The sequence below is a fragment of the Carassius auratus genome, chromosome 30 (assembly GCF_003368295.1).
Source record: "Carassius auratus strain Wakin chromosome 30, ASM336829v1, whole genome shotgun sequence".
In the NCBI taxonomy this organism is placed as follows: domain Eukaryota; kingdom Metazoa; phylum Chordata; class Actinopteri; order Cypriniformes; family Cyprinidae; genus Carassius; species Carassius auratus.
In genome coordinates, this window is record NC_039272.1 from 2,916,457 (window position 1) to 2,930,206 (window position 13,750).

The window sequence follows — 13,750 nt, forward strand, 5'->3', positions numbered from 1 at the left end:
TGAAATCTTTTGTATATAATTGACCTAGTATGTGATGCTAAGAGTTTGAAAAATCATGAATATGAATGTAAATTAAAATTCTTCCTATGAAATGACTGCAGTACCTCTCTGCCCGGGTTTGACTTCACCTTCCTTCACTTTCGCTGAGGTGTCAGTCGGATTATGGATTACTACGGAGTCTTAGTTATTATCTCTCTCACCCATATGAGCAGTAATATAGTGTGAAGGGAAGGGGTTGAGAGTTTAAATGAAGACCTCCTGCTGGTTAAGATCTCAGAACGCACACCCCCTCCTCCCTCAGTCCCCATATTTGGGTTCCTGCATCTCTGCTTCCAGACCTGGGGGGGGGGGGGCAGTACTATGTGATGTCGCACCATGAGGGGGTTGAGTTTGTCTCCCGCTTTCCTCTTTCTCCTTTGAGACATCCAGAGCTCCACAAACCCCCAGCCTTGTTAGCAAGCGTGTCTGATATGGCCCTTTCACTGTGTGTCTCACACATTTTTCTTGCACTTTCTTGCAACTGTACAGAGCCTTGCGTCAGCTGTGATCACAGTCTTCCTTCATATTTCTTTTACTTTTTTATCTGTCTTTCTCGCTATACAGAGAACACTGTGTTGAATTCTGTCTCCTTCTCTGACATCATGATCTTCATCCTTGCCATTTCTCCCTTTCAGTGAGATGCGTATCTTCCATGAATTCTGAATTTCTCTTCCTTCATTAAAGTTTCTCCTCTGTAGGCTGGGTTTAGAGGAATCAGAGGGGGGTCAGACCACAGACTCACAGAGGGTGGCCGTTTTCAGGTTCGGCCTTATTTGTGGAGTTCCACAATGTTCCTCTTATGAATCTTTTTGTACATTCGTCTTGGCCTGGCTGGCTAAAGATTAAAAGGCAGGCTTGAGTTCTAAAAATAGCATTGCATGGCTGTCAGTCAGGTTTTCACTCTATTTAGTCTGTTTTATTCTTTTCATTCAGTTCTCTTAATTCATACAATATATATATGAATGTCAGAATGTCTTTTATTTGGTCAATACAATGATAGCAGAGTGCAAGTTGTTGATGCTATTGAGCTGACTTTCCTGCAGAAAATTCTCAAAAATATAATTAAGGGCTCTTATTTTGCAAATAAAAGCTTGCCGTGAAATGATGGACTGCTCACCCAAAAATAAAAATTCTTAAATTCATTTATTAACCATCATTATGTCCAAAACCATATGATTTTCTTTCTTCCATCGAGCACAGTAGATGTTATTTTGCTCTGTCAGCGTAAGTGAATGGTGACCAAAGGCTGTCGAAGCAGTAGCCCTATGACACATGCCACTATACTGTATTTCAAGTTTAAATGTAAATTTCAAGACTAAAGTTGTTGTTTGTGGCTATTGCGGCACATTATGAAAACATGAGAATCTCTGTTTTGTTTTTTTTTGTAAAGAAATGATGTCAGAGCTGGTATGATACCTCTTGATGTTTCATATTTAAATAGGCATGAATGTAATTTCAGGGTCCCAGACGGTGTAGGAATGTGAACATCAGGTTGCCTGTGAAAATAAACAATTAATAATGCAAGTCAGGATACAACCTTTAGACAACATGTCTTCTTCATCACCCACATAACCAAGATACCAAGGTACCAAGGTACTACAAGTTCACCATTCAAACACAGATAAAACTTCACAAGTTCATGTGTTCCCATTCAATGCTTTAAGACATGGACTATCAAATAATTAGATCCTGAATTTTTTCTTTTCTTTTTGATAAGAGCATCTTATAATGACCATTTTTTAAATACATAATGGAAGTGAAATGGAAATGTGTTTGCATTCAGCTTGTAGCTTTGAAGCTTTTAAGAACGGATGTAAAAGCACATATTTACGTTATAACTAAAAATGTAAGAGTTATATGGGTGCTTTTGTTTTTTCTTAAAGGCATTATGAGTGTTTATGATATAAATGAATTATCTAGATATAAAGGTGACATGCAAGAAAAAGTTATAAAAGAAAATCACATTTTACACGTGATTGATGGTATGATTAATGGTTAATGTGTTGTTGAGTAACTCTTTGAGATGTATGGTTCCTTTCAGTGTCAACATCAATTTATGGCATATGAAAATAAAAGCAGGAGAACTGCAAAAGGGAACAGTAAAACGGTATCTCTTCACTCTTGCATTGTAATGATTACCATACATTATACATAGCAGAGACTTCTGGTATCTGCTTGTTTTTAAAAGGATGTGCTGCTCTTTTACAGCCTGCTGTATGTGCATTAGCAGGACAGTCGTAAAATCTCTGCTTGCATTGCACTGCCGACCAAATGTGCAGGGCAACAATAAAGAAAAAAAAAATTGTAAATGCGGTACGGTTTACTTTCCTTTGAGACAATGGGCCTCATAAATAACATGACTGAATAAACTTATGCTTAAATTTCTTTTTCAAAGGAAGCATCAGAAATGGGACAATAATGTCTGCATCGCTGACTCAGTAAGGATCATTTCTGCTCATGCTAGTGCACTGATTGTTCCCAAGGGACCAGTGCATGCCATAATGTAATAGTAGCATAGCATACGCACACATTAACTTACAATGTGGTGTTATGAAACTTTCTAAAAGGATTTGCTAAAAATGTTCTATAATGTAAAAGCTAGCTAATGCTACGTTGTACCTCAAATAGTCCCCCAGCATTTGACTAACTCATTCAGAGGGTTTCAATGGCAAACATTAACGCATGTCGTTTTTTTATTGTGATTATATACAAAATAAAATACTGTTCTTTTGATATAAGCTGGATTCAGCACTTTAAATCTGGTTTAATTAGGTTTTGCAGTTCACGTTCGGTTCTGTTTCACTGAAAATATGGGAATATCTGTTTACAGTTGTAGATTTGTTCTTTTTCAGAACTGTACAATTAACAGAATTTTACTGTAAAATTACATGAAATGTCTGTTTTTTTCCATTTCCGCAATACCAGAACTTATTGTGAACCTGTAACAGGTTTTTTTCAATAATGTTTTTACAGCATTTTACATTTAAAAATGCCCTTCCAAAATGCCCTTCCTCAAATCTTGCCATGGAGGTCCAATGCACTGCAGAGGTTAGCTCCAACCCTGATCAAAGTCACCTGTCTGCGATTTTCGAATGATCCCAAAGATATTGATTGACACTGACTAGCATGCTCAGGTTTGATTAGGGTTAGAGCTAAACTCTGCAGGAAAGTGGATCTCGAGGTCCAGATTTGAGGATCCCTGCTGTAGGGCATCCAAGATCCAAGTCTTCATCGGAACAGATTTTAGCTTTACATCACTTGCTCACCAGAGGATCCTCTACAGTGAATGGGTGCCATCAGAATGAGAGTCTACACTGCAGTCTGTCAGTTACGTCATGTCTTGTGAAGCAAAAACCTGTGTTTGTTTAAATATGTATTTTTTCTATATAAAATGTCAGCACTATTGCACTATTTACCTGACACAATTAACCATCCACTAATACTGGTTATGGAAAGCAGGCGGTAAACCTTATTTCATTTCAAAGAGCTTTCTGTGTATGCTTTCTATTGATCGTAGCAGCAGTAATTCATCAAAAGGTGGAAGAGTTTCATAACCAGGCACACAAGCGGACGTTTGGTGTATCAAAGAGCTGATTCAGGTGTCTGAGCTGCAGAGGTGCAGTGATGCTGTACAGTACAGATCAGGATCGTCTACTGCATCCTGAACAAACAAGCACTTTTATATGACCTGCGTGACAGGGAACTGACCACAAATGGTCTTCAGCAATGATTTTTCAACTGCAGTAATGTGTTCTTTCATGCACAATGTATTTTTGCACAATTTCCCCTGAGGGATTGATAAATTAAATCTCGATGTCGATAGCCATGTTGATTATTTTAATCTTCATTCCATTCCAGTTTACATGTTTTAGCATCCAAGAATAATTAGGCTAGTGACAAATGGTCAAAAAGTGCTTTAGTTTTCGAGATACCCCTACCGGAGGTAGAACTAAACCCAACAATGTTTTTCCTCATCTCTAAGGTCTCCCATATATGAAATGGATTCTTGGCTAAAAATATTTTACTGCTAAGATTGTTAAATTAACAGATATTGTTATACACCACAAAACCAATAAAGGACTAAAATATAGCCTGTCCGTATGGGAGTTAAGGCATATAAACTAATGTAGATCAATCACACAAGCTCTGAGAGCTTTGAAACTTGACATGTTTGTAGTCAGGAAGTTGATTTAACTACTAGAAAAGACTGGATGTGAATATCTTGATGTATGGAATAAATAGAGACATGTAAACACATATCTAAAATAAGCGGACATGCACAAATTCAATATCTATGCAGAATGTTTTCATTTACTTTGTGCTTGCTTTGCCTGGCATTATCATAGAAACACATATGATGTCTTGTTGGAAAGGTGGGGTTGTGCTGAATCCAGCAATACCAAATATGTAAATATATGATAAAAGAGAAGTGTTCTGTCACTCAATGTATGATGTGTCCAAAATGAATGAAAATGGAACACTGACATAATTGAGTCCAAACCCATTCATTATCAGTGGTGAGAAGAATGTTGAGAAATTCAAATATAAGAGACATCAAAAAATATTTAATATGGCACCTTGTACTATATGGAAACAAAGATTGAAATCGAAAGATAACACCTTACCATAGCACAAACAGGAGACCAGGAGTTTTAACTTAATGAACTTTTTAATAAAACTATAACTTAACTTCACACAATACAACTTAAATTATTAATATGTAAATATATAATAAAAGAGAAGTGTTCTGTCACTCAATGTATGAGGTGTCCAAAATGAAAGAACGCTGGACAAAATAGCCTCAGTGGTGAGAAGAATGTTGACAAATTCATGGTTACTGCAAAGTAACTTACATTAGGCAAGTGCTGATCTATATTTATGATACATTTAATAATGATACATTTCATAATGCACAGTATACTATACAATTCATATGAACCACAGATCCAATTGAATCAGGTTAACATTGGAATGGAACACCTTTATTAAAATATCGTCACTGACAGGCAGAATCCTTGCATGTCCAAATTTTGTCTATTTCATATTTTTTCACAATTCAATGCTAAACCCCACATGGTAAACAATCTAAAGTGTTGAAAATAGATTGAGAGCAAATCTCTTAACTCCATTGGACACTTCAACTGTCTGAGAATCCTCGTAACGCCACCTCTTCTTCACTCCACGGCAGGAGCTTCCACGCCATTTTGTGTCCTCAGGATTTAAAGTCGCAACGATTGAGAAATCCTCATCGAGCAACACATAAAGCAAGCCTTAACTCTGATTATATCTGTTTTAAACTATGATATCAGTTATTGATGTATTTTAAATGTCTACTTATTACTAGGCAAGGCAAGGCAAGTTTATTTATATAGCACATTTCATACACAATGGTAATTCAAAGTGCTTTACATAAAATAAAGTAAAATAATCATGAATAAAAATAATAAAAATAAAGACAAGCAATTTTAAAACTTTTAAAATTATAAAAAAAACTAAACTAAAATGAATTTAAAAACAGTTGGAAAATGATTTTACATAAAAAAAAAAGTGAAAATATAGTGCAATCAGTTCGGACATTGCACAGTGCTCATTTAATAAATGCACAGCTAAACAGATGAGTTTTGAGTCTAGATTTAAATGTGACTAGTGTTTTAGCACATCTGATCTCTTCTGGAAGCTGATTCCAACTGCAGGCAGCATAGTAACTAAAGGAGGACTCCCCTTGTTTCGTGTGAACCCTTGGTATTTCTAACTGACTTGATCCTAGTGATCTGAGTGCTCTGTTAGGTTTATATTCAGTGAACATATCTGCAATATAATTCGGTCCTAGGTCATTTAGTGACTTATATACGAGTAAAAGTACTTTAAAATCAATCCTATATTTAACTGGAAGCCAGTGTAAGGACCTGAGGACTGGTGTGATATGCTCAGATTTTCTAGTTCTAGTCAGAATCCTGGCAGCAGTGTTCTGCATGAGCTGCAGCTGTCTAATGGTCTTTTTGGGAAGGCCAGTGAGGAGCCCATTACAATAGTCCACCCTGCTGGTGATAAAGGCATGAACAAGTTTCTCCAAGTCTTGACTGGAAACAAAACCTCTAATTCTTGCAATGTTTTTGAGATGATAGTATGCTGATTTAGCTACTGCTTTGACATGGCTACTGAAACTCAGACCGGTCTCCAGAATCACACCAAGATTCCTGACATGATTTTTAGTTGTTTGACCACTAGAGTCAAGGTATGCATTCACCTTGAACACTTCATGTTTGTTTCCAAATGCAATGACTTCAGTTTTTTCCTTGTTTAGCTGAAGAAAGCTCTGGCACATCCAACTATTAATTTTATCAATGCATTGGCAGAGGGAGTCAATAGGCGGATCTTTTGTGACGTCATTGTTTATGTTTGTCGCGTTGCATCATGGGAATCGTGTGGCAGGAAACACCGCTAGATACCTGTAATTTGATTGTTTTGCACGTTTGGAGGAGGATTTAGAGAAGAGGATGGTTCACTCTTGCTGTGTGGTCGATTGTACGGTTAGTTGGGGGCCTGATAAAAAGTTTTTTCGAATTCCCTCCGAAAAGGATATCGAAAAATGAAAGAAATGGTTGCGTGCAATTAGGCGATTGAACCTGGACGCTCCGAAGAAAGCCTGCAGCTTCTGATCGAATTTGTGAGGCACATTTTGTTCATGGTAAGTCTTAGTGACTATGTATTTATAGAAGATTGAAAAAAATAAATAAAACTGAGTCAAATCAACCGAGTCATATGTTTTCGCTTTCTGATTCAGGTGTCCCAAACCGCAATCCACAGCACCCAGACTATGTTCCTCACATCATTCTGTAGCTGTGCTTTGCTGCAAGCCTCACTAGTACATGCAGCATTTGTAAGTCCTATCCTGACAGCTGCTTCTACTTTAAACATTAAAGCTGCTACACGACTGCATGTTTCTCCAAGACTGGATTTGAAAGAAGGAGAAATGTGTAAGCTGTGATATACAATTTTTCACCATTAGTACAGACGCCATTGAAAGTCTCACACTGAACACTATTGAATTGGTACAACAGTCACTACATTTTCAGTAAATAAATAAGTAAATAAGAACACTGATCAATGAAGACTTACCCGGCTTTGCAGTCGCAGTGAGCAGTGATTATTTCGCCGTTCTCTTTGGCGATCACCCACGGGAGATGCGAATCATGCTGTGATTCTGCTTGGCCAGGTCTAACCTCTGCTTTTAGCACGATCACTGCTTTCTGCTTGGCAGAAAAGACTGGCCCAACTTTTCGAGAAACAAAATAATCATAGGCCTTCAGACTTTTGAAAGCCTTTAATCTTTCATGAGTGAAGGGTCCAGGGGTTTCTATTAAATAAGAATAAATGTCTCCCCAGCAGATTCGTGGCCAAGACACGGACGAGTCGGACCAACGTTTTTTGTCATCCCAGATCTCATATGGGCTTGGAATAGCTTCGATTTTGTCACCAATACAAATTTTGAGCTTCTCTCCATACCTCCTCCGGTCTCCAGTTGTTAAAGTGCTTATATATTGAGGATTTTGCCCGCTAAAGGCCCGTTCACACCAAGCACGATAACTATAAAGATAACGATAAAGATATAGTTCTAAAAATCGTTCTCAATATTAAAGAATAGCAGAGTCCACACCATAACTATAACGATAAAGAAACGATATCGTTGGAATCACTTTCAGAACGATTTTTCCCCCTGATGAACGATAAAACATTGCCAACCAATCAGAATCAATCCTGCTGTAATGAGCTCGAGAATTTAAAGCAGCAGACGTGCCGTGTCCGCTTAAAATACACAGACAATATCGTTCGCTGGTGTGGACGCTAATATCGTTATCTTTATAGTTATCTTTATAGTTATCGTGCTTGGTGTGAACGGGCCTTAACTCACTTGAAAATGCTCGTTGCGTCTTTACAGCCCGCCATACTGTTTGTTTTGTTGCCACACAACCACTCGCGTATGCGTACAAAGATGTCATCAAAGATCCTCCTATTGGGCTGTAGTAATTTGGAGATATGGCTAGGTAAATCTGGTTATCATCAGCATAGCTGTGATAGGCAATTTGGTTCTTTCTCATTATTTGACTTAGTGGAAGCATATACAGGCTAAACAAGAGCGGTGCAAGAATTGACCCTTGTGGCACTCCACATGTCATGGACGTCCACTTAGACTTATGCTCTAATAGACTCACATAATAGCCTCTCCCTTCTAAGTATGACCTGAACCATTTGAGTACCATCCCAGAAAGCCCAACCCAGTTTTCCAGTCTCTGTAGAAGTATGTTATGATCGATAGTACTAGGGTTATTATTACTAGGCTTATTATACATGTGCATTGAAGTTTTAAAATGTATCTAATTTCTAATTCTACTTGTATTGAATTAAATGTTTTGGATACCAGCATTAAATTATTGTTTTTATTATTATTTTACTGACACAAAGTTGGCACTGTGCATGTAAAATGCCCCAAGTAGGCTAACAGGTTTTATTTATGGGAGAAAAAAGGTCTGTCTAATGGCGCCAAGTAAGCCTATCTTTGCATAACTCTTTTTCATTTCTTACAATAACGAATGAAAATCGTTAGGTTAGATACATTTGAGTAGGCTTGTTTTGTTAAAAATCCATAGCTGTAATGCTTCGGTAATGGTCCACACAGCTGTAATGCTCCACACAGCTCACGCTGAAAAGCGACGCAGTGCCTTACTCGGAGACTGGCCCATTCTCTCTTGCACGGCTGCTTCGCTAGCATCATCGGATGCCTATCAGAATCCGGGAGTTAAGACCGCAGTTTGAGCCAGTGGCTTGAATTGATATGGCTCAGGCCTTGGCCCTGTGTCCTCAGACACCTCGACATCCTCCACTTCAGGTGAAGGTGGGGGAGAAAAGTCCTCTACTTCAAATGAACGCTCTGTTGCAAAACTACTTGTGTCACTAGAGTCACTGATAGATATGACCACCAACACTCAATCAAAGATCTTGAAAGACAAAGAAGAGGCACCAAGATGGGCATCCTAGCACCAACCTGGATGAGCTGAGGTGTCAGCAGCAAATCTACCCCCAACAGAAGATGGCTTCCAGCAACATGTGCTGAGAGCCGTGTACCAAACAGCAGTGTGGCATCACAGCCACCTTGCCAAACCTCTTCTCTGGATCCCAGTTGGTAGAGGATGGAGGCTCAGAGAAGGTGGCTGCATTTAATCTGTGATGTTCCAGAAGGCACCAGCACCTAAAGGAGTTAGAGACCTCACCCACCTCTACTGTAAAGATGGAAACTGCACTGATGCCACCAAATGCCAGTGTCTTTCTGTGGGCTTGACCTGCACAGGGTTTTGCTCTTGCCCTGACTGTCCAAATATGACCCACTTTGTCACTGATGACAATGTGGATGAGTGGTGTGCTGCAGTTGTAACATAATGGGGGGTTGACCCCAAAATGTTTCAAGAGGGTCTGGCTGCAGGCTTGTACTTGCACACTCAGACATTTGCACTTCCGCTAGTGACATCACTTGCAGTCTTTATTTTATTTTGTTTATTTTTTTTATTACTTTTCGTTTGAATTTCCCAACATTTTATAAAGCCAGGTTGTGAAGACAAGAAAAAATAAACTAAATTACAATGTCACTTGCAATTGCTACTTGAACTCTCCGCTACCTGTGACATCACTTGCAATCAATACAAATTGTGCATGTTGCCAATGGAGACAAGACGCTGTGGTGGTGATTAAATTATTAAAACTAATTTAGTACTATAACGTACAGGGTCCTGCAAGAAAAAGACAAGATCGGCAAATCCATGGCCAGAACACCAGAATATGAACATTTGCGCAAAGTCTCTAGCTAAGCGTAGAAAAAAAAACAATTAACATGGCTTAATATATTAAGATGCTATTAAAATATCAAATTAAATGTACAGTTCATTAATATAAGGAATATGTATATAGTATTTTCCTCACATACCGCAAAATGTGGCATAATGGACATAGATGAGAAAGGCCAAACTCATGCTTCTCTACTTTATTAAAATACATAACTAATATGTACAGGCAAGCAGGTGAGCCCAGAATAAACGCAACACGCAGTTTCACATTAAGCATTTTTCCATATAGAATAAACTGTCTACAACTGTCTACACCATTAACCTACATTATGTGTTTTATTTATAATGATTTTCTATAGGAGGAAAACATTTAAAGTACAATTTAACGCACTGCATTCTGTACTCGTCTGCTTTCCTGTACGGAGTTGATCCTTTAAAATCACTTAATGCATAATGCCCGTTCATATTTGCTTGTCTGTATATACTTAGTCAACAACAAGACATATAGGCTAGCCTAGGCCTACTAAATTGTCTTTATCATCTTGGTCTGTTATTAGGCCACATTAAGCGTTATATATGGGAGGACAAAGTTTGCACATTGTGTTCATAGCCATCTGCTTGACTTGCAGTACATTGAATAATAACTATATATCGAATTTGATCTTTTAATTGAACTTAATGTGTCTGAATACATTATGCCATATTAAGTGTTAGTTTTTTTCTACAGGAGGAAAACGCGTAACGAAAGACTTTGTTCATTGCGTTCATATTCTGATGTTCTGTGGCCAAGGTCTGTGCTTGTCTTTTTCTTGCAGGACCCTGTACGTTATAGTACTAAATTAGTTTTAATCGTTTAATCACTACCAAAGCGTGTTGTCTCCAGTGGCAACATGCACGATTTGTGTTGATTGCAAGTGATGTCACAGGTAGCGGAGAGTGCAAGTAGCGATTGCAATTGACATTGTAATTTAGTTTATTTTTTCTAGTCTTCGCCACATGGCAACTGTTATAAAATGTTGGGAAATTCAAACAAAAAGTTATCAATAAATAGAACAAAATAAAAAATAAAGACTGGAAGTGACGTCGCTAGCAGAAGCAGTGTCTGAGAGTGCAAGTCTGTAGCCAGACCCTTCTCCAATGGTTACCAAAAGCAGTTGATGTTCCAAATGGTTGCTGCTAGAAAATAAACTAAACAGCCTGAGAAGACAGGGCTCATTTCCCCGAAGAGTGTTTGTTTCTTTAGTTAGATTGCCATTTGTTTTATTTAAGACAGTAATTTAAGTTGTATTGTGTGAAGTTAAGTTATAGTTTTATTAAAAAGTTCATTAAGTTAAAACTCCTGGTCTCCTGTTTGTGCTATGGTAAGGTGTTATCTTTCGATTTCAATCTTTGTTTCCATATAGTACAAGGTGCCATTTTAAATATTTTTTGATGTCTCTTATATTTGAATTTCTCAACATTCTTCTCACCACTGATAATGAATGGGTTTGGACTCAATTATGTCAGTGTTCCATTTTCATTCATTTTGGACACATCATACATTGAGTGACAGAACACTTCTCTTTTATCATATATTTACATATTTGGTATTGCTGGATTCAGCACAACCCCACCTTTCCAACAAGACATCATATGTGTTTCTATGATAATGCCAGGCAAAGCAAGCACAAAGTAAATGAAAACATTCTGCATAGATATTGAATTTGTGCATGTCCGCTTATTTTAGATATGTGTTTACATGTCTCTATTTATTCCATACATCAAGATATTCACATCCAGTCTTTTCTAGTAGTTAAATCAACTTCCTGACTACAAACATGTCAAGTTTCAAAGCTCTCAGAGCTTGTGTGATTGATCTGCATTAGTTTATATGCCTTAACTCCCATACGGACAGGCTATATTTTAGTCCTTTATTGGTTTTGTGGTGTATAACTATATCTGTTAATTTAACAATCTTAGCAGTAAAATATTTTTAGCCAAGAATCCATTTCATATATGGGAGACCTTAGAGATGAGGAAAAACATTGTTGGGTTTAGTTCTACCTCCGGTAGGGGTATCTTGAAAATTCAGGGGCATTGTCACTAGCCTAAATTGTTTCATGCCAGTTGAGTGAGTTTTCATTAGCAATATGACGAGGAAGACTGTGGTGGTGTTTGTAAACCTAAAATCATCTCTTCTCTGGAGAACGACATGCTGAGCTTGTTGTTGCATAAAGTTGGAGGCAAGTGCACAGGGCTGGTCCTCAGATGAACAAGCCCCAGGGCAATCAATGGACAATAAGCTAATAGGAAGCTTATAGTGCTAGGCTAATAGTTTCTGCCAGAAGACATCAGATAACAAGTGTTTCATTTACTGTAATAAAAGTAGTGAAAATGTTATCGAAGTTTTGTTGCAGTCTAGTTTTTCCCCTCTGTACCAGACACATGCTGCTATCAAGCGGCGGACCTTTATGTTAAGAAATGAACAGGTTGTGCTGAGGGAAGGGGGTAGACTTGCACACCTGTGTGCAGATGTGACTAATTACCTTGTATGTGTGAGAGTCTGTGGTTTCTTTCTCAGGAGAAAAAAAGCCATTTGGACGATGAGAAGCGCCTGTTCCGCTGCTCTGTCACTGGGGCCGGTGCGAGGGGCACTGGACAATTACCACAAGTCACACGGCATCACCTCAATCAGAAGTGGCCTGGAGCGGCATGCTTTCCTGTGGCTCTATTTCTGGGATGGTGCAATAAAAGGTGATACATGCAACGTCCTATCAGTGACATCATTTCTGCCAGATACATACACATGTCATCTTATATTTGTCTTATTTCAGATTTATTTAAGTTGAAGAAAAACATTTTAGTTCTAGTTAACAGTAACAACATGACAACAAACTATAATGTCACAGTGCTTTTGTAAGAAAGAAAGCGAAAGGAAGTGGGAGTGGTTGTGCATGTGTAAAAAGAAAGCGTGCGAGAGGAATAATGAAAGCGAGAGAATTGTCAAGAGCATCAGTGTGTAATGCTAACAGGCACCATTCCCCTTACAGCTGAAATCTAATGAGTTTTCATCAATCATCTCATTTATTGCTTCATTTAGGAGATTTGATAAGGAGACTGTGAGTGTTTGTGTTAAAATCAGTCATCTCAGTCCTCCTCTGTTTCTCTGGTTCCTTCACACTGAAGCCCCTAGACCTCTCATGGACGTCATTTTGGAGCCCCTACAAGGACACGGCCCCACACTGGAACAGGTCTACTGGGGAAATGTGTGAATGTGTGTGTGTGTGTGTGTGTAATCGAAAGGGCGGTATTAGATCCATCATATTACAAACCGTTAGAAGGGTTTTCATACACATACACAGGTTTTCAGTTTGTATATATTTGTGCATGTGTATTTATGAGACGTTTCAGTCAAGCACACTTAATGTTTATTTTTATGTAGTATTGGATCTTTTTTTTTCTGAGAAGACACTACACAGCTACTCAAAACAACTGCTGTTGTAGCACAAAATGCTAATGCAATCCCCAAGTCACCAAATCATAAATTCTCTCTCCCAACCATCAAAGGTTTTCAGAAATCCCTAGCAACCACATAAACAACCCACAGCTTGTGTGGATGTGTGTGGTTATGCATGTGTATAATAAAGACAGACTGACATATGAAGAGAGAGAGAGAGAGAGACAGAATGAGAGAGAGTCTGCTTTTGATAAGAGAACATAGGCATGTGTCACATACACCAGCCTTCCCTTGAAGATTAGCTCGGGGAGGGTAGGGGGTAAACCATGCAATCGTTTTTTCATCATGTGACTTTACAGGGAATTAAAGAAAGAGAGAGTCCCAGATTGAGAATGAGACAGACGCTACGACTGACCTAAGAATCCCTTCATCAATGACA